The sequence below is a fragment of the Ambystoma mexicanum genome, chromosome 8 (genome assembly GCF_040938575.1).
Source record: "Ambystoma mexicanum isolate Mex_15411 chromosome 8, UKY_AmexF1_1, whole genome shotgun sequence".
Lineage (NCBI taxonomy): Eukaryota > Metazoa > Chordata > Amphibia > Caudata > Ambystomatidae > Ambystoma > Ambystoma mexicanum.
The window spans coordinates 19,916,083-19,941,043 of NC_090929.1; the positions used below are offsets into that span (position 1 = coordinate 19,916,083).

Below are 24,961 nucleotides of genomic sequence, written 5' to 3' on the forward strand. Positions count from 1 at the left end.
GGTAACCTTAACACGTGAACCCTAATTCTCTCAGGCGGATTGCCCTTTCACATTCTAACTGGTACTAACCCGGTCTGAATTTACACAGAACATATAAAGTCCCACTAATCGTGAAGTATTTAACATATTCTTTTTTAATTTGTACATGGTTTTATTAAACCTTTACAAAAATAGAAAACAGGTATATAGTAAAAGAATAGAAAAATGCATATACAATTGATATAATCACAGATAAAATACAGCAGAAATTCCCTTAGAGCAGTGGTATTCAAACTGTGGGTCGCGACCCCCTAGGGGTCCGCGGGTGCATCCCAGGGGGGCCCTGAGAGCTCAGCATGAAAAAAGATTGATTTTTTTTTTAGATTGGAAGAAATGGGCAGGGGTGGCCCACATGGGCGGGCTGAAGCATGAAACTGTCTCAGGCAACAATGAAAAAGTGGCCCACAGTTGTAAATGGATATTCATTCCTTTAGTCACAGACTGGGCCTCATTACTACTATGGCGGACCAGTAACAACGGTGCTGGTAAGCTACCGGCACCGTTGCTACCGTTCCGCCATAGTAAGAGTTGTGCTCGTGGGTGCTTGACAGCCCCCGCCAGGTCTGACCTCAGCTCGTCGGATGCACCAGCACCGTTATTAACGGTGCCGGTGCATCCGAGCTCCCCCTTCCCATTTGAGCCATATGGGGCTCAAATGGGAATGGGGATCTACCGGCACCTTCGAAAGGGCAATTATCATGTCCGCCTAACTCGGCATGACCTAGTAATTGCCCATTCGCGGGTGCCAGACCCGGATGCAACTCCAGTGGCAGCCGTGCCGGTTTTACCGGCACAGCTACCGCCAGAGTAGTTATGAAGCCCACTGTTTCAATAGTACCCAAAGGGGTGCTTTGTGTTAAAATGTAAGTAAATTGTGATATATTCAGCAACAATGGTCAACATTACTAACTGCATAGTGGCCCCTCACCCATTATGGAGGAGCTAAGGAGCCAGCCCAGTGAAACAGTGAGCACTCCCTCTGCTGCTTTATCCAGCTAATGGAGTGCTCCTGGGCTGGCTGAACTGTCAAAGGGAAACACTGTTTCCCTTTGACAGTTCAGTTTAGTTCCCCAGCCGCACATGCTCACTGAGCCATGCAAGTGCTGGGGCGTTTTGCTTCGCCAGCATTGCATAGCTCATTGGAAATGCTGGCTGGGGCACTGCATGTCTGTATGTCCGAGGGGGAGCTCCTGCGCCTCCTCGCACATACGGACAGAGCAGCTGGAGCAGCACCCACACACAGGCCAATGCAGAAGGTACGTTTATGTTCATTGTTTTTATTTAAACATGTGTATGGATGCGTTATGAGTGAGTGTATGGTTATGGATGCTCATGTGAATGATAGAGTGATTGCTGTATGAATGTGCAGCGCCTTGCATATACACATAATCATGTTCATTGTGTTAGGACCAGTGGGGCCCAGGGGACAGGGATGGTATCTTTTTACCGGACATCTATCATTCAAAACCCTCTGCCTTGTCCACAAGGCTTTCTGGGGCATCGGTCCAAAATACCTTCAGCTATTCCTCCGCAAATACCTCCCCTCTCGAGCTCTTCACTCCTCTACCTCCAACTCCCTCAGGGTCAGTCGTTTATCAAAGAAACGAGCTGGGGGTAGATCTCCGTCTTCGGCTGGGGCCTCCCTCTGGAACAGCGCCCTGCCACTCTAAAACTTGAGGAGAACCATCTTTCTTCCTGCACTTATCAGACCTACCCTGTCTGCTGCCTTAAAAGTAGCACTTGCAAATTGCTGGCTGCACTACCACTGTTTGTTGCCTTTATTATTTATTTATTGTTATTTATCTGTTTCTCCTCTGCTTCGCACTTTCCACTTCTCCCCCCTTCCATGCACTTTTCCCCTCACACTTGCGCGTTCTCAATGTCACTGGGCCTAGTAAGATCGCGGTTTTATTCTCCTCTGTTCCCCTCCCTTTGCCTTGTCACGCTCTGAAACACTTGTGTACGAGCGCGATAGAAATAAAATATCAATGCCTGCCCCCTGGACTCCCAGCAACAATTGCAAACTGTTTGGCTATTTACCCATTTTTTGTTAAAAGTATGCTCTACAATGCAACATTTTAACCTATTATTTAAAAAAAAATTCACAGGGGGAAACCCCCCCGAACCTCCCCTTAATGCCCCTCCACTTAAAAAAGATTCACCAGCCGCCACTCGCCCTCAGACTGTGTTGGGAACGGGATGGGGGAACCGAGGGACTATGGTGGGAGCACAATGGGCGGGAACCATGGGATAGTGATGGGAGCAGAGTGGGGAGAGCCCTGGGTGTGTGATGGGGTGGGGAGAGACCAGCGACTGGGTAGGAGTGGGATGAGGGAGCCCAGCGACTTTGATGGGAGCAGGTGACGGCGCGCAATATATACTGTCCATTTGGCATTTCTGGGGGGTCCCGACCTGCCCAAATTTTGCTCAGGGGGGCCCTGGCCAAAAAAGTTTGAAGACCACTGCCTTAGAGTGATGGCAACTCTAAGTAAACGGGGCATCAGTATGTGTTTTACATATGTTCCAAATTAAGATTATGCATAAAACTGGACAGAGCCAAGCCCTCTCGAGAAGTTCGAATACACAGACAATGTTGCCAAACCAGTTCAATTGGTAGACCTAGGAATAAAACTTTAACAAGAGTCTCTCAATGATTCGAGTTGTTTACAGAACAGAATTAAATGTTTAGCCATTTCAAGAACTAAGTGACAAAACCTGCACATGCTATCGGCCACCAAAACCTGTTTCCACCTCAGTTTAGTGTCCAGAGTTGATAAAATATTCCACCTCAATCTAAGTAGAATTTGCCGATGGTCACGGATAGGAAAGATGCTAAGGATTGGAGATAGAGTACCTCTTAACTTGTGTTCATGAGCCAGATGGGACATAGAGCTATAAGAATGGAACGCCTCCGTAGTCTGGCACCAATCATAATCCCACAACTTCTTTTTAGTTTTTGTAGGATTAGTGATCAGCTGCTCTAGATTTGAACTGATGTTACACAGAATATCTTTGCACAGTTTAGCAAATTTAGTTAAGAAACCAGATTGTTTGTTATTTCCCACACACTCGTATAAGGTGTTGGCTATTGGTCCCTTAAGTTTAGCATAAAGCATGAGCATTCTCCAATAAACTCAGGATTTTAAGGCGATGTAGCCTAACTCAAAACTAATTGCAGCCAGAGGGACCACATTAGGTAAAAGTAAGACCCGTCTCCAAATATCTCCTTCAATCCCATCCAGTTTTGAAATAGTTAACCCCGTACAGAACTCTAGACCATAAATCAATTTTGGGGCTATTTTACCATCAAAGAATAGAAGGGCAGATCTAATTGAGAATCGGCCATATTTGCGGTCGAGTTGAAGGACCTGCCTGGCAAGTATCTTAGCTTTATTTAAGAGAAGATGAATCTGCCCTTTCGAGCCTCTACTGGCCCTGACATAGTAGCCCAAATAAGTAACGCAAGTGGGGCAAGGTATTCTTACGCCCCCCAGGTTCCAGACATTTGTTTTCTTCTTCACCTGCCCCTTAGTAAAAGCCAAGATTTTGGTTTTTGCAGGGTTGATGTTCAGCCCATTTAACTTTGCATAGTTGGCAAAAACATCTAGCAGGCGCTGTAGCCCCACCTTAGTTAGGTCAAATAATAGGAAGTCGTCTGCGTAGGCCAACCAAATTAGCTTCACAGAGCCAATTCTTGGCGATAGGAGACCCTCCTTCAACAAATACTCTGCTGCGTCAGAAACATATTGATTAAATATCCATGGGGCTAAGACACAGCCCTGTCTAACCCCCCCCCCCCGATATGTGCGGACCTCAGCTGACATATCCCCCTTTTTATTTAGCCGAATCCGCACACTCGAGTTCCTGTAAACCCCCTAGGCAGTCCCCAAGCAGAGAGTTTGTGCCATAACCTATTTCGGTCAACACAGTCAAAGGCTGCCGAGAGAGCCACTGAGGCCATATAAGTAGGGCCCCTAGTTGAGCTCCAGGCAGCCTTCTGAATACACTTAACCGCAAGCCCATTAATATTGGTGGAGTGAGATTTACGGAAACCCGTTTGAAAGGGACTCAGGGGATGACTGTTTTTCCCCCCAATCCTTCAGATGCGATAGGAGAAAGGCAGAAAAGATTTTACAATCCACATCGATCAAAGCAATAGGCCGGTAATTTCTAGGATCAGACCTACTGCTGCATTTGAAAATTGGGATTACGTGTGCACTTGACCAAGAGTTTGGGCATACCCCAGATTGGAGAATATCTCGGAACTCAATACATAAAAGATTGGGGTCGGATTTGAAAGTGTTATTAGTTAACCCATTCGGGCCAAGGGCTCTAGATATTTTGCACTTACGAATTAGATCGAGCACTCTGTCAATCTCAATTACAGGCGCCCGTTTGGGCAAAGGGACTGATATGTCACAATTTTCAGGGTAATTAATTCACTCCGAGAGGATAGGGGCAAATCTGTTGGAGTAAAAGTCTTGTTCCGCAATTGGGTTCAATAAAGCAATGCCCATATTACTATCTTGTCCATTAACTATATGCCAGAAGGCACCCACGTTTGCCTTCATAATAACCTGGAGCATTGTTTCAGAGTCTTGTTGTAATAGCTGAGGTTTGATTGATTTGCAGTAGTTTTTATAGGCTTGTTTGACCTTCTTAATAAGACCTGAACGGATGGACAGATCAAAATGTGCTAATTGAAGTTTTCTAATCTGCTTGTTCTTGTTAGTTTTTGCTACTGCCAAATCAGGATTATAAAGATGCATGTGCCTACTAGCTGGTATTTGGCAGGCGGAGTGGGTGGCAAAGTCATCCACTGCTGCTTGTACCAATGCTATAACTGATGCAGTGTTAAAAGTGGACATTTTCCAAACAAAAGTGGGCTGATTCAATGTAGCCCTCAAATTGAGGTTCAAGGCGTTAATGTTTTTAGAGGACCATCGAACTGCAGTACCTGATGAGTTTGGAGTAACCATAGGTTGGGGGCAATACCGAGCCCTTGGTTGGCCGATTTTAAATATTGCCGTTAGTATGCCATGGTCACTCCAGATGTTCATAAAGATTTCCAACTTTGAACATCTTAAACAGGTATTCATCCGTAAAGATGTAATCAAGCATAAAAGTGGAAAGACCGCGGCGCCAGGTAAATTCAATGTGGTTTTCGGGGGATTGCAAGTGTCCGAACAAGGGTTGTAAACCCAAGTTGCGCAACTCTGTATATCAAATATAGCCATCATGTTTCTTCTTTGAATAGTAGGGGTTAGAAGTATTCATTTCACAAATTTCCCATGAAGGATAATTAAATGAACAGTCACAATTTAAATCCCCAGCTAATAGTACATGTCCTGAGTCGTTAGCAAGAACCCAGTCTAGAATAATCTGCGAAATAGTAGACACAAACAGTTTGGCTTCACAAACACCTCTATGCCAATAGATGTTAATGATTAACATTTTCAATTGCCCACAGCTAGAAGTAAGTTCTACACCCAAAGCCCGGCAGGGCCTTACCTAGTAAATCAATGCAGTTATCAACTTCGACAATTAAACCATCTGAGGGTCTACCACTCAGATTTTGTTGAGCAGGCTGATCAAAAATATGATAGCCATCCAAACATGGGGTCAGGGTCATCCAAGTCTCCTGTATGCAGATGACATCAGCAAATTTGTATAGATGTTGATTACCTCTAGAATTCCAAGATTTAAGGCAAAAGTCCGAGGAGGAGACCAAGCTTGAGCTTGGAGAAGTTGGCCTAGGGCACAAGTTTTTGCCACAGGGTGGAGATAATGGAGGCCCAATCAACTTCCTTATTCTGCTGTTTAAGAGAGTTTCTTGGATTAGGCAAGATTTCAGGGCCACCTGGATTGACCCCCGATGGTGTAGCTGCGGAGTGTGTCAGAGTAGGCCCCTGCAGCGGCATTTCCCACGATGCAGCAGCTTCTACTTTAAATCCCAATTCTTGCAGGAAGTCCGTTTGAGTGAGGATCAATTCCTTAACCAAAGGGGAGGCCAGGCAGATCACACTCATATCAAGCACGTTGCGACTCGGGAAGGCCACTCTAGTTATATCCTTTGAAGAAATTAAGGAAACTGCTGGATTTTCAGCAGAGATAGATAGGACATTGCATCTGTTCAAGCAGATTGGGGCCTCTAGATCCAATAGGCTCGGAATTTTAACAAAGGACAGTGATTTCAGTTTATGAGCGTGGGTACCTTCTTGGCATTTTAGGGAGTCCATAGAAAAGTTTTGAGTTCCCTTTAAGTTGGTGTGTTGTCTTTTAGTAGCATCAGAGAACTGACGCCTTGCAGTTGGTTTGTGCAGGCGATCCACCAAATTTCAAATACCAGCTGAGATTGTTGGATCTGTAAGAGCTGGCGGAATATCGATGTCCTGTAACTGCCCCCACACCGCTCCTAGGTCGACTGGTGGAACAGGAAACAGAGACTGGTTGGAAAATGTATTAGTGGATGGTTGGGTTTGGATAGGCCCCCATATGGATGAAATTTGCTCGGTCCTTGTAGCCGAAGGTCCCTGTAGGATGGTTAGATTTGTAGCCTGAGGCACAACAAGTAGCTTAGAAGCTTCTTCATAAGTTCTACATTTCCCAATGCCACATGCCTGATGTAGAGCACAACTTCACAATAGGTGTATCAGTTAATATAGCAATTGGCGTTTCTTGTGTGTTCAATTTCAGGGGGGCCAAGGGATACTGTAGAGAGTTATCCTCCAATTTAGCGGGAGCCTGATGGATTGGTAGGATACAACTGTCAGTTTGTACTGTAGAATCAACCAATTTGGCCTTAGGAGGACTAGGGGCATATAGATGCTTATGCTCTGAGGTAATGCCTCGGGCAGATTTAAAGATGTTGAGGTGGGGATTTTGGAAAATAGTAAATTGGTTTGTTTTGTGTCCAATTGCCGCTTAATAAAGCGCGACTTGCGTGGAGCAGTCTTTTTTTCTGGCTCAAGTTCTTAGAAACATTTTCCTGTGTAGCTGGTATCAAAACAACTGGGGGCAGAAACAAATTAGAAACAAGGTTGGGAGTAATCTGTGTTAAATTGTTCGTTCCAATTAAGGCATCAGCAGTATGCAGATGGACCGCCGGTAGTACCAACTTAGCCTGTTCATGAACCATATTGTTACCAGGAGCACTTTCCTGTGTGACTAGGGTCGAAGTAGGTACAGGGTGACTTAAATTGGAAATCAGGTTAGGTCGGCTTTGTATCGGGTTAATTGTACAAGCTGCAGGAGCAGCACAGAGACAGCGACCAGCAGGTGGTACATATGTCGCTTGATCTTGGAAAGTGAGATGATTGGTCGGTTCCAGTATGGAGAGATGATCACATATCTCTATAATGTGTGAGGTGGCTGCAGATGTTTGAATAGGTGCAGGAGCAGAGCTTTCCCCCTGTGGAAGCAGCAGGGGTAATTGCACAGTCAACTTCTTAGATATTTTGGTGCCGATCCAATACACTTTGTTATTTAGGTCTGCCAGGATATCCGTTCCTATGCAGTCGATTTTCAGATTGAGTTCCATCTTTGAACCATTTTAAGCTCAGACCAAACATTATCATACAGCTCAACAAAAGAGCTGAGGACTACGTTGAGGGCTGAGACTGTTGGATGGGTCAATCTGATCCGTTTGTCCAGATCTTTCAGCGTGTGGTGTAAATGTGGTGAGTTAACATTATTTAGATTTGATATCCCTGAACTAGCTTCCACTGCAGGTTGACCATTGTGAGAATCAATTCCTTCTATAATATTGGTTAGGGCGGTAGGTGTATTATCTGCCAAGCCCACTAGAAGCGGAGGGGTAGGATTTTCTGATGGTCCAACAGTAGATGGTAGATTCATTGCTTTGTCCGCACATTTGATTATGCTAATGTACGCGATGTTATTGTTTCCACCAAAGAAAGCCTGTGTATTCATTGCGGAATGGTCTAACCTAGCGTTGCCTCTAAAAGCTTTGGGTAATTTACTTTCAGTGCTGGTAGAGGTTGCTTTTAAAATGTATTTATCCATGAATGTCTGACCTAGCACTATTTTATTTGTTTTCAGTTTTCTAGGGGTTTTGTGGTGTGATTTGTCGTGAACAGTGGGGAGATCGATAGTAGTGTCAGCGGGTTCACAATTGTGTATCAAAACTTTGAGTAACTACTGCAGTGTTGAGATCCGTAGTATTAGAAATTGTAGGCTTCACTGATAAAAGGCTGCAGGACATCTCACTTTTTAGTGGAGGAGTGGGTTGCAATGAAACTGGGGCAGCAGAGAATGTCTTAGAGGTAATTGGTTGTACATTAGTAAGTGGACAGCACTTTAAGAAAGTGCAGAGAGGTTCAGTGTAGTGAGCTGGGTCCACTAAGATAGCCTCTGGCAACGTCGAGGAGCCTTTTTGGCTACGGAGAACAGATCTCATAATTGGCCTAGAATGGAGAGGAATATATAAAACCACGAGTCTTAGATAAAATTACTGAGTGGAAAAGAGTTCAAATGCAGGTCTGTACTTTACATAAGCTGCGGTCCCTTAGAGAACAGATGACCAGATCAAAGAGATTGCAGTAGTAACTACTAAACTGCAACTCTGCAGTCTCTGGTAGCAGATCACAAGTAAAGTAGCTTAAACCTGGTGAGTTAATCAGAGGCCATGGCCAAATTAGAGAGCTGGCTGCTTAATCAGTAACATAATAATGTTCACAATAGAATAAGAGTGCTTACTGGAATCAGGCAGCCGAACAGCCAAACAGCACCAGCCCTTCTGCCACCAGAAGGGCTGGCATCAAGGGATGAACCTGTGGATAATTGAATATATGTAAATATGCATGACTAGAAATTTAAAAAGGCACATGAGTGCTTGTTATCCCAGTGAGAATTTGCATCTGCCTACCTTGAAGAGCCAAGTGACGTTGAACCCAGCTAATGGTTAGCTGTGGTGCTTGATGTGAAAGGCAAACAACCTCTTGCCTTCAAAGGGGAAAGTGAGAGAGCAACGAGTGCTGTCTCTGTAAAAAAGAAAGCAAAAAGAGGTGTAAATGAAATGTACAGCCTTAAATCCAGGTCATAAATAAGGGGGGGGAGGGTGTTTGAAACAGAAATTGACAAGAAAAGCTTAAAAACCGGTAAAACCAGACAGGTTGGTGCCGGTCTTGGGTTGAAAAGTGAGATGAAAATCTTCTTACCACTGGTAACTGCCGGCTGCCGGATCGCTGGTGACTGAATCCGTCCGGCACTGCAAGACACTCGAATGCGTATGCTTGCAGGTTGCAGAACGCAGAGCCTAAGTAGAGGGCGGTGGTTTGAAAAACCACCTTCTATTGGGTCTCGTCAAACAAGAGACTGGATTGGTTGGAGGCCGGCATGCCTCCTGATCCGGTGAATTCAATTGGATGATGGCAGCCCAGCCCCTGGATGGCTAATCTGACGCCGCTCCTGCGTCAGGGGTACAATAAAGTAAAGCCGCAGGCCTAAAGGGAGGCTCGTGGTTACGTGAATGTCTGATGAGTGATGCTGAGGCTCATGGAGCCAGAAACAAATCGGGAAGTATTCCCGAAAAATCTCGGTCGTAAAATATCGAAGGAGATGAAGAGAGTGCAAAATGACATATGAAGGCAGGCGAGCAAGTGGATCACGGGCAAGTGCAGACAAAGTGTAGACTCAAATGGAATAGGCATTGGGACTGGGCAATGTTTACTTTGTGAGTGTCAAGCTCAAAAAATGAATGCGAGAGGCACAATATTGAAAGCAGCTTGACTGCAGTAAATTCCAATTTAAATAGCCTCAGTCTGCTCTTGTTGGTGTGATTGGATAAAGATGATAGAAAACGCAGAGAGACTAGGAGGTTTGAAGCAGAAGGAAGGGAAAAGGGGGGGGAGGGGTTTGGAGCCGAAAAAATGCTCAGGATATGGGGAAGAAATCCTCATTCAGCCCGTAGGTATGGGTGGATAAATGGTGAATCCAGCGTGCCTCCTTCTGAAGAAGACAGCGGGAGACATTGGGAGTATTTTTGACTACATCTAATATCCACCAAAAAATGTAATTGGCAGAATGCTGTAATTCAATGTAGTGACTTACAAGCGGTGCGGATTCTGTCCGGCACCGAATTCTTGAACGGTGCTCCGAAATTCTAACGTGAACTGGACGAAACGTTTGTCCAACGTATCGGAGCCCACAGGTACATTGGATGCATTACAATGCTTGTTTGGTTTTGCAGTTTGTCATAGATAGGGTCCAAATTTTCAGCCCAATATTGAACTCCTTGAGTTTTTTTGTAAATTGGCAGACATAACAGGATCTGCATGGGAAACGGCCAATAGTTGTTCTGAGGTCCCAGAGTCCTAATCTTGAGGGATCCTTCTTGAAATTGGAGTGAACGAGTTTGTCGCGGATGTATTTGGCCCCTTTCAACGCAAACCTCGGTAATGGTGGGGTGGGCCGACTGAGTTTGACAATTGGCCAATATTTAGAGATCATTTTTTTGATCGCAAATGTTTGTGGTCCATGGGTTATGACGCACGTCATTTTGGTGCTGTCAGTGCCAGATTGGGAATCAAGGTTAGGTTTGGGGGCGAGCAGTATGTCCCCATCTGTAAAGCGTGCCCTTTTTATAGCTTTGTTAATCAGTCTTTAAGGGCAGCCTCTCTCAAATAAACAAGTGCTCACATTTTCAGATTGTTCATAGAAGACATTCAAATTTGAGCAGTTCCTCCGAATGCGGAGAAAAACTGTCCGTACGGTAAGTTATCACGAAGATGACGTGGGTGATTACTAGAGTAATGTAACAGAGTGTTGCAGGCAGCAGCTTTTCGATACAGCGAACATATCAATTTTCCTGATTCCTCTTTGATGACCAGGTCTAGAAATGCAATGTACTAAATTCCATTGTAAATTTAATATTGGTGTCAACATTATTAAGCCAGTTTAGAAAAAGTACCAAATCAGGCTTGGATCCAGTCCAAATGAAGATGATATCATCAATGTACCTTTTCCACTTTGTTATGTAGTAACGGAAGGGGTTAGTATGAGATAGAATGTGTTGTGATTCGAATTTAAACTTGAAAAGTATCGCTAAACTGGGCGCAAATGCAGCCCCCCTTGCTGTACCTCACGTCTGCAAATAGAATTGACCATTAAATTCAAAATAGTTTCTATTGAGTGCTATGGTCATCAGTTCCAGGATGAAGTTGTGGCGAGGTTCCAGTCATACCAAGAGTTGCACTTGGATGTGGGCTTCAAACGGATCCTCATGACAGGGGCAAGGACATCAAGGGTGTTACAGATAGAGAGATGAAGGTTAGAGAGGGCTGTGCCAGAGTGTGAGTCAGCCAAAGGTGTAGGAGGAGAGAAAGTAGCGGCAAAAGCCTCAGCTGACACACGCTTCATGGGCCGGATGAGCGAGAAGGTAGGTGGCAGTGCTGGGGTCGGATTGGCCTGAGGGGGTAGAGAGAGGTGGGCGGAAAGGAGTAAGTGGTCACTCCAAGAGAGAGGAGAGGGGGAGGTCCGAAGAGATCAGAACATCCAGTGTGCCCTGCAGAATGAGTCAGGCCAGAGTGCAGAATCGAGAGATTCACAGAGGTGAAAGAGCCCTGAAGAGGGGCTAGTAGCATGCAGGTGGATGTTCAGGTCTCTGAGGAGGAGAAGTTGAGAGGTAGAGGCAAGGAGGGAGGAGGAGAGGTCAGCCCACTCAGAGAGGAAGACAGCGACCTGGCCATGCAGCTTGTAGATGGTGGCCACAATGAGAGGCCAGGAGAGACGGAGAGTCTGCAGACCAGGCATTCAAAAGGAGGGGCAGTCCTGCGTTGGAATGACAGAAGCAGGGATCCACTCTGGGAAAATCAAGGCAACACCCCCACCGGGATGGTTAGTTCTGGGTTCAGAGAGGATCTTGTAGCCATCAGGAAGGACTGTGTCATGAACTTCAGATCACGCCCCGTTTGGACCTCCTGGTCCTTGTCTCAACGGGGCTTACATTCCGTACTACTTCCAACATGGCCGTCCAGAGCTGACAGGCGGCTCCTTGACAGTTTGAGACGCCACCCGATCAAACCTAAAAACGAGATGGAAGCCGCCGTGCAGGACCTGATGCGACGCATGCAAGAATTATCAACCGAGGTCCACAATCTTAAGGCGGAAAACGCTGTGCTCAAACAATTGGTCTTATCCCGGGATTCTGCCACAAAGGAGGGTATCCTGTTGGGCGGTATTGTTGAGAAGTATTATGGTTTGGATTTATGCCTGGTCCACTTTACCTTTAAGCCTTATTATTTCTCGACTCCCAGGGCTAAGGTGGGTTTCATCATATCCCACCATTCCGGCAACGCCTTAACTTGGGCAACACCCTTTGTTAACTCCGGCGATGCCCTCCTAGATGACTATGATGGGTTCCTACAGGCCCTTAAAAGCAAGTTTGACCGTCCAGAGCAGGTCTATACTGCCCAAGAACGTTTGCTGGACTTTCAACAGGGTTCCCAAGATATGCTCACTTATGTGACCAGATTTAAACAATTGGCTAAGGAAGCAGACTGGTCCTCTGAGGTTAGTTTTACCCTGTTCAAGAGAGGCCTGAACGATGAGATCAAGGATGAACTGGCCAGGGTGGCTCGACCAAATTCATTCCAAGCACTAATGGACCTTGCCATGCAAACAGACTTTCGCATCCAGGAAAGGAAGGCTGAAAAGAAGAAATCCAGGGGAAACCCACCCAAGACGTCCTTTGAGAGCACAGTCAGAACGGACTCAAGCCCAGCCCCAGAAACAGAACCCATGGAAATTGGAGTCTTTCTTGGACCCATATCACCTCAAGAAAGGTTGAGAAGGATTCATACGGGTGTGTGTATGTATTGTGCTTCAGACAAACATTTGGTCAGGGAATGTCCTCTGGCACCTCCTCAGCGTTTTGGAAACGCCAGCTCCCGATCTTAAATGGAGCAGAGATTCGGGAGAGAGATGTTTGCTCCACATCAATTCCATCCTTGAACTCTCCTGGACAGAACAAACTGGTCATTCTCCAGGCATTTCTTTCACCCTTGAAGATTAATATCTGTCCCATTCTGGCCTTGGTTGACTGCGCAGCTATGGGAATCTTCATTGATCAGGAATGGGTTGTCAGTCATCAAATCCCATATGAGACACGGAGCACCATGCAGCCTGTGGAAGCCATCGATGGAAGACCCCTCAGTTCAGGGCCCAAAAGCCTATAGACCAAGGAAATCCAGCTCTCAAACCACCATCAAGAGCTAATCAGATTCGATATCATTAAGTCTGCCCACTACCCCATGGTATTGCCCTGGTTACAAAAACACAATCTGTATATAAACTGGACAGCAGGATCACTATTCCTAGGCTCAGAGTTTTGTATGTCTCATTGTCTATCCCTGGAACCTCCTTTAACACCCCCTGAGGAACCACCTAAGAAGCAAGAAACTCCACTCATGGTTTCCCATATAATACAGATTCCGGAGGCCTACCAAGGATTTGCCAATGTATTTTCAACTGCCATAGTCCAGGCCTTACCTCCACACAGACCCAAAGACTGCGCAATTGAAATGGAACCCTCGGCAGTGATCCCTTTCGGTAGGATGTTTATCCTTTCCGAACCCGAGAAAAAGGCCCTCAAAGAATATCTGCATACAAACCTTGAAAACGGTACCATAAGACCTTCAAAATCACCAGGAAGCACATTGTTGTTCTTTGTTCCTAAGAAAGATACCTAGGAACTCGGACCTTGCCTCGATTATCGTGGCCTAAATCAATGCAGTCTTAAGGACCGATACCCACTACCCTTGATATTGGATATCCTGGAAGCCGTGAGAGGTGCAATAATATTCACCAAATTGGATCTCCGGGGTGCCTACCATTTGATCCGAATACGGGAAGGAGACGAGTGGAAGACCGCCTTTAGAACACCCTTTGGCCATTACGAGTACCTGGTCATGCCCTTTGTACTAGCCAACGCCCCAGCAGTGTTCCAACTGTTATGGATAGGGTGTTCTCTGACATGTTGTTTCTCTTCGTCATTGTCTATCTGGACGACATATTGATTTTTTTCCAAGGATCCTCTGAAGCACAAAGGACATGTAAAGGCAATTCTACAAAGACTCCGGCAATATCACCTCTTAGCCAAGCCTGAAAAATGTTTGTTTCACGTTACCTCTGTGCACTATCTGGGATATATCCTTAGTCCAGAGGGGATTGGCATGGATCCTTCAAAAGTAAAAGCCATTCTCGCATGGCCTACTCCCATGTCCGTGAAACAAGTCCAATCCTTCCTAGGACTAGCCAATTTCTACCAAAAGTTCATAGCCACTTTTTCCGAGATTGTACAACCTATAGTGGCTCTGCTAAAGAAGGATACCCCTTTTGTCTGGTCAACATTACAAGAAACTGCATTCCACCGTTTGAAGACCGAGTTTACACAAGCTCCTCTTTTGGCTCAACCCGATACAAGTCGACCCTTTTTAGTGGAAACGGATACCTCTAATTACTCTATAGGAGCACTGTTGAAGCAGAAAATGGAGGATGACTTGGAACACCCCGTTGCTTATCTTTCAAGAACCTTAACTCCGAGTGAAACACACTACTCCGTCCTGGAAAAGGAACTGTTAGCCATTCGCCAAGCCTACACTGAATGGCGACACCTACTTCTGGGAGCTAGATATCCTGTCCAAGTCCGTACTGATCATCGAAACCTTCAGATTCTACAGTCACTGGAGTGCAGGAACAGTCGTCGGGCACGTTGGGCCTACTTTTTTGCCCAGTATCAGTTCCACATCACTCATGTCCCTGGATCCCAGAACCTGATCGCTGACGCCTTGTCTCGACGTCCTGACTACGTGACCACTGAAGATAAGGCATATCCTAAAATGTTTTCTCCCACGATCTTCGTAGCCCAAGCAGTTAACCTCCTGGAAGAAGTCCGATCGCAAACCCAATCCTCGGAAATATGGAAGGACATTTCGAGAAGAAACCAGTGGAAATTAAGAGCCAAGGAAGGCTACTTATTCAAGGAAAATGCACTGCTCATTCCTACACGGAAGTTACAGCAGAAAATAATAAACCTGTGTCATGACACACTCCATTCCGGGCACCGAGGTATCACCAACACCCTCCGTCTTATACAGAGACAGTTCTGGTGGCCTAAAATGAAGTCTGACGTACAGCAATACATCCAGGCTTGTGTGATCTGTGCCCAAAATAAACATGATAAAAGACTGGCGGGTCTTCTTCTGCAGCCCTCTCCTCCCACTAAACCATGGGAAATCATCACTACAGACTTCATAGTGGAGTGACCACCTTCCCGAGGGTATACTACCATCATGGTCACCATATGGCCCATTTTACGCCACTGATGAAACTACCCTCCTCTTCAGAGCTAGCTGGAATATTTCTGGAACACATACCGACTTCATGACCTTCCTTCCAAGATCATATCTGACCGGGGTCCCCAATACACTTCACAATTCTGGAAACCCCTCTGTCGGATTTTAGGAATCTAACGTGCCCTCTCTTCAGGATATCATCCCCAAAACAACGGAGCCACAGAACGTGCAAATCAGACCCTGGAACAATATCTCCGATGTTTTGCCACCAAGGTCCAGGATGACTGGTCTCCCCTGATACCCGTTGCAGAATTCGCTTACAACTCCGAACACTCAGCGCTACAGACCAGCCCTTTTTATTGTAGTCAGGGGTTCCATCCATCGGTTTTACCCTCGGTTCTTCCTTACCCTACACCAGTACCTACTGTTGACTCCTGGATCGAAACTCTTATCAACATTCACCGGGAGGCTAAAGAACACTTAGAGAAAGCCAGATTACAGACCAAGAGGTATGCGGATTCCAAGAGAAGGCCCGGTCCTTCCTATACGGTCGGTGACCGAGTGTGGTTGTCATCAGAACTACTCCCCCCGACACCTGCGACCAAACAAGCTGGCTCCCCGCTACTATGGTCCATTTCCCATCAAGGAGATTATCAATCCGGTCTCATATCGAATCAAGCTACCTGACTCCTGGAAAAGAATTCATCCAGTTTTTCACACATCCCTATTGAAGCCCTACATCCAATCCTCTATTGGTTGACAACCAACTGGAATATGAGGTGTCCCGGATTTGTGACTCCAGGTATAAGCGGGGCGATCTTCAATACCTAGTGGAGTGGAAAAGATATCCTCCTAGCGAAAGGACCTGGCAACCTGTTTCAAATATCAAGGCTCCTCGGTTGCTCAGAAGATTTCACCTAATACACCCGGGCAAACCTGGAGGAAAAGGCCTTCGGAGGAGGCATGCTGCCATGAACTTCAGATCACGCCCCTTTTGAACCTCCTGGTCTTTGTCTCAACTGGGCTTACATTCCGTACTACTCAACGGGGCTTACATTCCGTACTACTTCCAACATGGCCGTCCAGAGTTGAAGCCCTTGCTCGCTCCATGCGCTGAACGCGGCGTGATCTATTTATAGGCCACGCCTTCCGCGGCTCCACGCGTCTCAATGCTATTGCAAAGTAGCCCTCAGACGTGTGTTCGTAGCTTGCGTTATTGTTTCCTTTGTCCCAGTGCCATTACCCACTCCTGATCCTTTCCCCCTTCCTGATTCCGAGCCTTACTAGCATTTCCCAGACTCCCGGATGACTGGACTCCGCGTTCCCGGAACTAAACGCAACCTGGAACCAGACGAGACTCGTGCAGCACTGTTCCAAGACCAGGTCCGTTAGTAAGAAGGCAGAGATCGAAGACACTGGCAAACAACGGACCCAGGTGAGAAGGGGGGGGGAGGGGGACTCCTTGACAAAGCGTGTCAAAACTCATGACAGAGCTGTCCATGAATCAAGTACAGCCAAATCGGGCTCTTCCAGGAGACGGCAGATGTCAGAGGAGTGTTTGACAGCAGAGCGAGAGTTGCGAGTAGCGATGTGGAACATGTTGCCACCTTTGAGGACTTCTGTGGAGGGGTACAGGCCAGCCAGAGGTACGCCCTGCATATGTGTTGGAGGTGCCAGAGGATGGGCAGAGGAGAATGGAAGAGAAGGTAGGGTAGTGAGAAATGAAGAAGAGTGTGCCAGAGAAGTGGCAGCGGAAGGGGGCAGTAGCGTGGCCAAAAAAGCAGCACAGGGTGGTGGGGGGAGGCGGTGGCCGAGGAGCCAGAGAGGGGCAAGTAGGAATGGTTGCATGGGTATTCTTGGTCACTGGGTTTTTCTGGAGAAGTATAGCACCTAAGGCACCGTTGGAGGCATCCGTTTCTAAAATATAGGGTACGTCTGGATCAGGTAGTTTTAGTACAGGGGAAGTAGTAAACAGAGTTTTGAGAGTGGCAAAGCTTGGCTGGTGTCTAGGTCTCATACGAAATGGTACATCCTTCTTTAGAAGTATTGTTAAGGGAACTAGGATTTTAGAATAATTCTCTATGAATCAGCGGTAAAAATTAGAAAAGTCCAGAAACCTCTGCAATTCTTTTACTGAGGTAGGGGCTGGCCATTCTAGGATGGCTGTGACCTTTCTAGGGTCCATTCCCATGTGTCCTGGAGTTAATACATACCCCAAATAAGTTATCTTGTTTATGAAATTCGCATTTGCTTAACTTAGCGAATAGTTGATGAAGGCATAAACGCGCCAGGACTTCTCTTACGTGGGGTAAGTGGGTCTCATAAGAAGGTGAAGAGACGAGGATATCATCCAGGTAGATAATTACTGAGATATCTAAGACGTCACTAAAGCTATAAAGGAAGTGTTGGAAAACTGCAGGGCGTTAGAGGGCCCAAAGGGCATCACCAAATACTCATAATGACCGAAACGAAGTCTTCCATTCATCCCCCTCTGCCATACGTACCAGATTGTAAGCTCCTTTCAGATCGAGCGTTGTGTATATATGGCTAACTCGGGCCTGATCAAACAGTACCTGGTTTAAGGGTAAAGGGTAGCGGTTTTTTACTGTGATGGCATTAAGCGGTCTGTAATCTATACATGGCCTGAGGTCGGTCTCGTCCTTTTTTGGTATGAAAAATGATGAGAGCCCCTGCAGGAGAGGTGGAGTGTCTAATGAAGCCTTTCTCTAGATAATATTTTATGTATTGCTTCAAGATGACATTCTCCTTCTCAGAAAGGGCATACGTTCTTCCATGCAGGATCTTGGAATTAGGATACAATTCAATAAGGCAATCATATTCTCTATGGGGTGATGGTCTGTCTGCTTATTTGGAATTGAATACGTCCAGATATTCAAAATATTCTGGAGGTAGTCAAGGGGGTATGATAAAGGCTTGTTGGGAAGATAGAGGGGGTTTTGCCTTTTCGGGAATGTGTCTATTTGGAGACTCAAACGGATCCAAGGACTTGGAACAAGACGTAGGGCATTGTCCTGCCTGAAACATACATTTTTGGTTTTTGCAGTCTATTAATGGGTTATGGTGGGTTAGCAAAAGTATGGCTAATATCACTTGGAAACGAGGAGCCGCTTTTGCAACAAACAAAGTGTACTCATGATGATACAAGGCACAGGCCATTACTTGAATGGGAGTATGCAACGAAAGTGGTCCTGATATTAAACTGAGCCATCCACTGATAGAATTGGTTCAGTCTTGTTCCTCGTTCTCAAAAGGTAGGTTTTGTCAATTTGCAAAAAGCTTGATCGACAAAATTATCCGTAGCTCTGACATCTAGTAGTGCCACATTATTCTTCCAGGTCTTGTGCTGAAAACTTAGATCAATGGATAAAAAAAAATAATTCAAATGACTTGGAGTAACAGAGAGTGTAGATAGCTGGGAATCGTGAGAGCTCACCCGACCGTAGATTGCCTATTTCGGGTGGGTGGATTTGGACGGAGTGTCCAGTTTCCCCACACTAGATGCAAAGGTTTTGTTTTCCTTTATGATCCCTTTCTTCTGAGAATATAGGCCCCTGAACACTACCCAACTGAATAGGTGCTACTCCATTAGATGGGGGAGCTTCTCTTTGTTTGGGAAATGGGGGTCAACTTAGATCCCATCTCTTTCTTTCAACCTTTTGATCGCAGTTCCAGACGGATGACTACGGTGATATACTCATTATAGGTACCGTGTAAAATGACTATCTGACAAAAGGTGTCCTTCATATCTTCATGTAACACTTTATGAAAGTGGGTTGGGTGTCTTCAGGCCATTCCGTCTGGGATACCAACCCCCTGAAGTGTGCTATGTAAGTGAGGAGGTCACGGTTTCCTTGTCTTATGTCTAGTAGTTCTTGCCTGAGGATTTGAGCTGCATATTGCTGATCAAACATGTTGAAGGAGGCCAAGAACCGATCATAGCCTACTAATAATGGGCTGTTATTAATAAACGGGTTGGCCCAAGATAACGCTGTTTTGTCTAGACTGAACAGAATAAAGGCCACCATGGCCTGATCAGAAGCATACAACTGGTTTATTCACAAAATGTATGCAACATTGCATTAGGAATGATTTTAATCCTCTAGGAGCTCCCCCGTATTTATTTGGCCTGGGGGTGGAGGGGAGACAGAATACTAGCCGTACCTGCCAGGCCCGGTAATGTAGCAGGAGTGAGAATGGTATGGGAATCAGTACAAGACCCGGATCCCCCTGATCCTGAGCATATCATTGAACCTATCCCTGTTCCCTACGGGTTACTACTTAAGGCAGGTTTTTTGGCCATTTGGTCAAATGTGGTCTGCAGGGCTGTCATTGAATGGAATAATACAGCATTTTCCATATTTTTCTGACGGGAGGTGGCCATTTCTACTTGTAGTTTCTGTACTGCTGAGGCTCCGTCTTTCAGTACTGCCTCCATGACTTGGAAGGAAGTAGGTTCTCGCAATCTGTCAGAACTCAACAATATACAGAGATTTCCTGCTTGAAGTCCTTGTGAGTCAGGAAGACAATACACCACCCACCCAGGAGGAACCCCCTTCCAGATACTCGAGATGGACTATACTAGAAATGAGCGGGAGTGCTACATGACACACCCCCTTGTTCTGAGATCAGGGCAGGAGCTGCAGTAAGGCTACAAGCACAACCTTTTGGTACATGGGTGTATTCCACAAGGTTAGACAGAAAAAGTGTTTAATACAATGATCCCAATCCCACTCTTAACTAGAATGCTGCTGCCCTCCTGCACACCTATTCAGAAGACGTACAGGCAATTCCTAATACTAATTTGCCCAAATACCCGATTCCCTGAAATTACACGATTCTCTGACGGAGAAAACGTGCAGACTGAATGCAGAAGTTTGACCGTTGCGAGAACACTCGCTGCTGGTCTCCCATGAGTATTTATATTGCTGCAAGACACCGCAGAGAGAACATGTGTGTTAGAGGAAAAGTCCTTCCAACGTGGTCAGACTCATGCCCTGTGCCCCGTGATTCGTTGGCCATGTGAATGGCGCAGTGTTTGCGTCCAAGCGTTGCTAGGATGCCTGTCCTTGACATGCAAGGGCGCGCGGTATGCCTTTTGATTGTACCTCAGTCTTGTGCGTATCGTGGTGCGAAACCTAACAGTGAGCTTCATTGCAGCTGCTACAGCATGATGTGTGCTGATGTCACATAGCATTCCTTGCAGCCGCACAGGCTCTCTACTGCTCCACTTAGCGACTGTAATGCTCACCTGATTCCCACGGAGGCGCAGGTCTGGCTTCGAGTGCTGATGCTTCTTCAATGGTGAAGCGCAGGACTCTGAAGATGGACAGGAAGGGCCCTCTACTCTGGCTTCTCCGGCTCGCAGGAATATTCCCCTGTGCGTGAAAAGGGAGTATTACCTACTGACTGAGTTATGCTCAAGCCTCCCACTCTCTTCCAACCCTCCACGATACCCTTCCACGATTCCCCGTCAAGTCTCACCATAGGGTCAGGAAGGATGAGCTCTCCATCCTGCTTCTGATGCAGGGGCGCGTTGAAACCCAGTTACTTCACTGGATTGAGGATTGTTGGGAGTTCAGGTAAGCTTGACTATTCAGGTAAGGCTCTGTAAAAGTTCTGTTGCAAGTTCAAAAGTCCAAGCTTAATAATAATGTTCATTGTCTTTTTGCAGCAAGCGCTAATGCTTATGTCTTTTTTTCCCCTTAGGGGCCGGGGTTCGGAATGCCGGAGATATGGCGCCGACCCAAAGTGAAACGTGCACTTCCAGTTCCAGTAAATGGCAGGTTAGTTCTGGATGAGCGCTCGGGAACTGTCTTTGCATACGCTCATTCAATGTCTGTCTTTTTTCCCCATAGGGGCCGGGGTCCGGAAAATGCCTGGAAGCGGCAAGACCCGAAATGAAATGGGAATGACCCAACAGGTAAGTCTTATTCTCTTCCTTCTCTCACCTCTTATTCTTGTCTTTTTCTCTAGGCTCTGGGAAGTGGCTGTGTATCCGGATGATCGCTGCTGAAGATGGAGGACCCCAGGAAAGGTGAGAGAAATGCAGCGCTGCAGCGATCGTAACGAAATGCTTTTAAAAATGATGTCTTCCCTTTCAGGATCGTCGGTGATGTCTCTGTGGTGCAGATTAGCTGGTAGGTCTCTTGTCTCCCTTTGCAGGTGACCCAGGATGCTGACAGGCGTGGCTGAAGTCCAGATGCAGGAGCTGACACGGTGAGCGTCCAGCTGCGAGGAGCAGGACAACGCGAAGCGTGAGTTGCTGATCGGGTGTGGTTTAAATAGCTTTTGAAGAAGTTCCAAGTGTGTATCCTTCCTCCGATCAGGTATGTATTCTTCCCCGACCACACCCGGGTGGAAAGTAGTCCCACAGGTAAAGTAGTTCCATTCAGGCCTCAAGAGGGCCTGGATGTGGCAGCATGGTCTGCATCAGGTAAGTGCACATTAAAACACTTGAACACATGTCTAGCTTTATGAGCCTGGCGCCTAAGGCGCCAGGACAGAGGTCCAACATGAGCCTGGCGCCTAGGGCGCCAGGACTGCGTCCAAAGGGCCCCAGCTTGGGCCCGCTGGCACTCCCCTGGGGGAAATGATGCCTGCCTCTGGGGTTGCTGGGTCGGACCTGGCTCCTTGGAGGTAAGCATCATGACAATGCCCCCCCTCAAGGTTCTTCCCTCCAGGGGTTTGGGCTTGTTCAGAAATCTCCAGTGAAACCTTTGTACTAATCGAGGTGCGTGGACATGGTTACTAGGCTCCCACGATCTCTCCTGAGGTCCATATCCCTTCCAGTCAACAAGATAGAAGAGTTTCGACTTTACCACCTTGGAGTCTAACTTCGAATTCTAATTCCCCTTCAATTTGAACTGGATCTGGAGGCTTGGACAATCGGGTTCCTGGTTGTACTGGCTTCAAAAGTGATGCATGAAAAACTGGATGAATACGCATGTTGGACGGTAGATCCAGTTTAAAGGCCACTGGGTTGATTATAGCTTTGATGGGATAAGGTCCTATGAATCTGGGATTGAAGGTTCGCGGGCCCTTGAGGGGTAAATGTTTAGTTGCTAGCCATACCTGGTCTCCTACTTGGTAAGGAGGAGTTTTACTTCGGTGCAAATCAGCGTTTTCTTTATACTTTTTCTTGGCTTGCTGTAAATGAGTTGCAGCTTCTTTGAAGGCTCGGGTTATTGTGGAATGCAGATTTACTGCGGGCATTTCCAGGGTCAGAGGTGGATCTAGGTCAGAGGTCAGAGGATGGTGACCATACAAAGTATAAAAGGGGGTTTGTCCGGTTCCAGAATGCACTGAATTGTTGTATGCATATTCTGCGATCCAAAGGATGTCTTTCCAATTTAACTTGGATTGGTGTAACATGCACCGAAGATATTGCTCGAGAGTCTGATTGGTTCTCTCGGTTTGTCCGTCGGTCTGGGGGTGGTGGCTGGTGGATAACCGCACATCTATTTGTGCTAGTTGGCAACACTTCTTCCAAAAATGTGAGATAAATTGACTTCCACGATCCGAGACTAATATGGAAGGGAAACCATGTATGCAAACTATATTCTCCAGGAATTCCTTGGCCCAGGTGGAAGCTGAAGGCAAACCCTTTAAAGGGATAAAGTGGGCTATTTTGGAGAATAGGTCCACAACTACAAGGATTGTGTTGTAACCAGCACAAGGAGGCAGATCTGTTATAAAGTCCATTGACAGGGTGTGCCATGGTGCCGGTGGAATATCCAAGGGTTGAAGTAGGCCGGCTGGCCTTTTCTTTTGAGCCTTGTTTTGTGCGCAAATTCCACAAGACAGTACAAAAGACTTTGTCTTTTCTCCAAGAAGGCCACCAGAAGTGGCGTTTGATTTTTTCCTCCATTTTAGCGATACCAGGGTGTCCTTCCATTAAAGATTCATGATGATGGGCAATAACAAGTTCTTGCAATTCTTTACTTGGCAGAAACAACCGCTCCTGGAAGTAGGGGAAGTCATCCTTAACGGTGTAATGAGGACCCTTTTGACTCCATTCCAGTAAGGTTGAAGAGTCTAGAAGTTGTTTTAATTGCGTTTGGATATCCTCAATAGTTTGCAATGAAGTTAAGCCTAAGATTCTTTGCTCAGATATGATGGGCACAGGTTCTAAGCTCGAATTAGGTTCTTCCATGCCAATCCGGGATAAGGCGTCCGCTTTTCCATTCTTGCAGCCAGGGCGATAGGTAATTACAAAATCAAATTCCGCAAAGAATAGAGCCCATCGGAGTTGTCGTGAAGATTGAGCTTTGGCCGTCTTTAAATACTGTAAGTTTCTGTGGTCCGTAATTACGGTGATGGTGTGTCTTGCCCCGAGAAGGTAGTGACGCCAAGCCTTGAAAGCAGATTTGAAGGCCAGTAACTCTTTATCGGTAATTGCATAGTTGATTTCAGGAGGAGAACATTTTCTGGACCAAAAGGCCACTGTGTGTAGTTGGTTAGTTTTTGGGTCTCTTTGCGACAGGACAGCTCCCATGGCCGAACTGGATGCATCGGTTTCCACTATGTACGGGAGATCTGGGTGCGGGTGCTTCAAAACAGGTGCAGAGGTGAATTTGGTTTTCAGGTCCTGGAAGGCTTGTTCGGCCTCAAGAGTCCATTCGAAGCGTTTGTTTTTCTTTAGGAGAGCGGTGATGGGTTGGACTGTTTGGGAAAATTCCGGGATGAATCTTCTATAGAAATTGGCAAAGCCGAGCATGCTCTGAACTCCCTTCACCGAGCTTGGAGATGGCCATTTGAGGATGGCGTCCACCTTTCGCGAGTCCATTCGGACTCCTTGAGGTGTCAGGATGAATCCGAGAAACTCAACTTCTATGGTATGAAAAACGTATTTTTCGAGTTTTGCAAATAGTCTGTGCTGGCGCAGTTTCTCAAGAACTGCCCTAACATGTTTTCTGTGATCAGATTCTGAAGAAGTGTACACCAGGATGTCGTCAATGTAAACAATGACACAGACATCGATAAGTTCCCGAAGAACATCATTCATAAAGTACTGAAAGGCGGCAGGTGCATTGCACAAACCGAAGGGCATCACCTGATATTCGAAGAGCCCAAATTTGGTGCGGAATGCAGTCTTCCATTCGTCGCCTTCTTTTATGCGCACCAGGTGATAAGCTCCTCGGAGATCTAACTTGGTGTACACACAAGCGTCTTTCACCTGGTCGATAAGCTCAGGGATCAAGGGCAGAGGATAACGATTCTTAATCGTTATTTGATTTAGGGCGCGATAGTCTATACACGTTCTCAGGTCGCCTTCTTTTTTCGCCACGAAGAACAGAGCTGAAGAGACAGGAGACTTGGATGGGCGAATAAAACCATTGGCTAGGTACTGATCTAAATACTGACGCAAATGCAGGTTCTCAGGTTCCGTAAGAGCATAAATCCTACTACAAGGTAGTTGAGCATTGGGTACCAGATCGATTTGGCAATCATAAGACCGATGGGGAGGTAACGTGTTAGCCTGTTCTTTCTGAAAAACGTCTTGGAATTCTTGGTATTCTGACGGTAGCTGTACAGGGGTGGAAGTTGCTGAGGCTAGACCCATAGCTGGATTTCTTGGATAACAAGTT

General features: G+C 46.3%; 1 protein-coding gene across 1 annotated transcript in view; it reads right to left on the reverse strand.

Moving 5' to 3' along the window:
* Window positions 1-24,961, reverse strand: part of BBLN (bublin coiled coil protein) — a 91,488-nt gene that overhangs the window by 9,965 nt on the left and 56,562 nt on the right. The window lies entirely within an intron of this gene.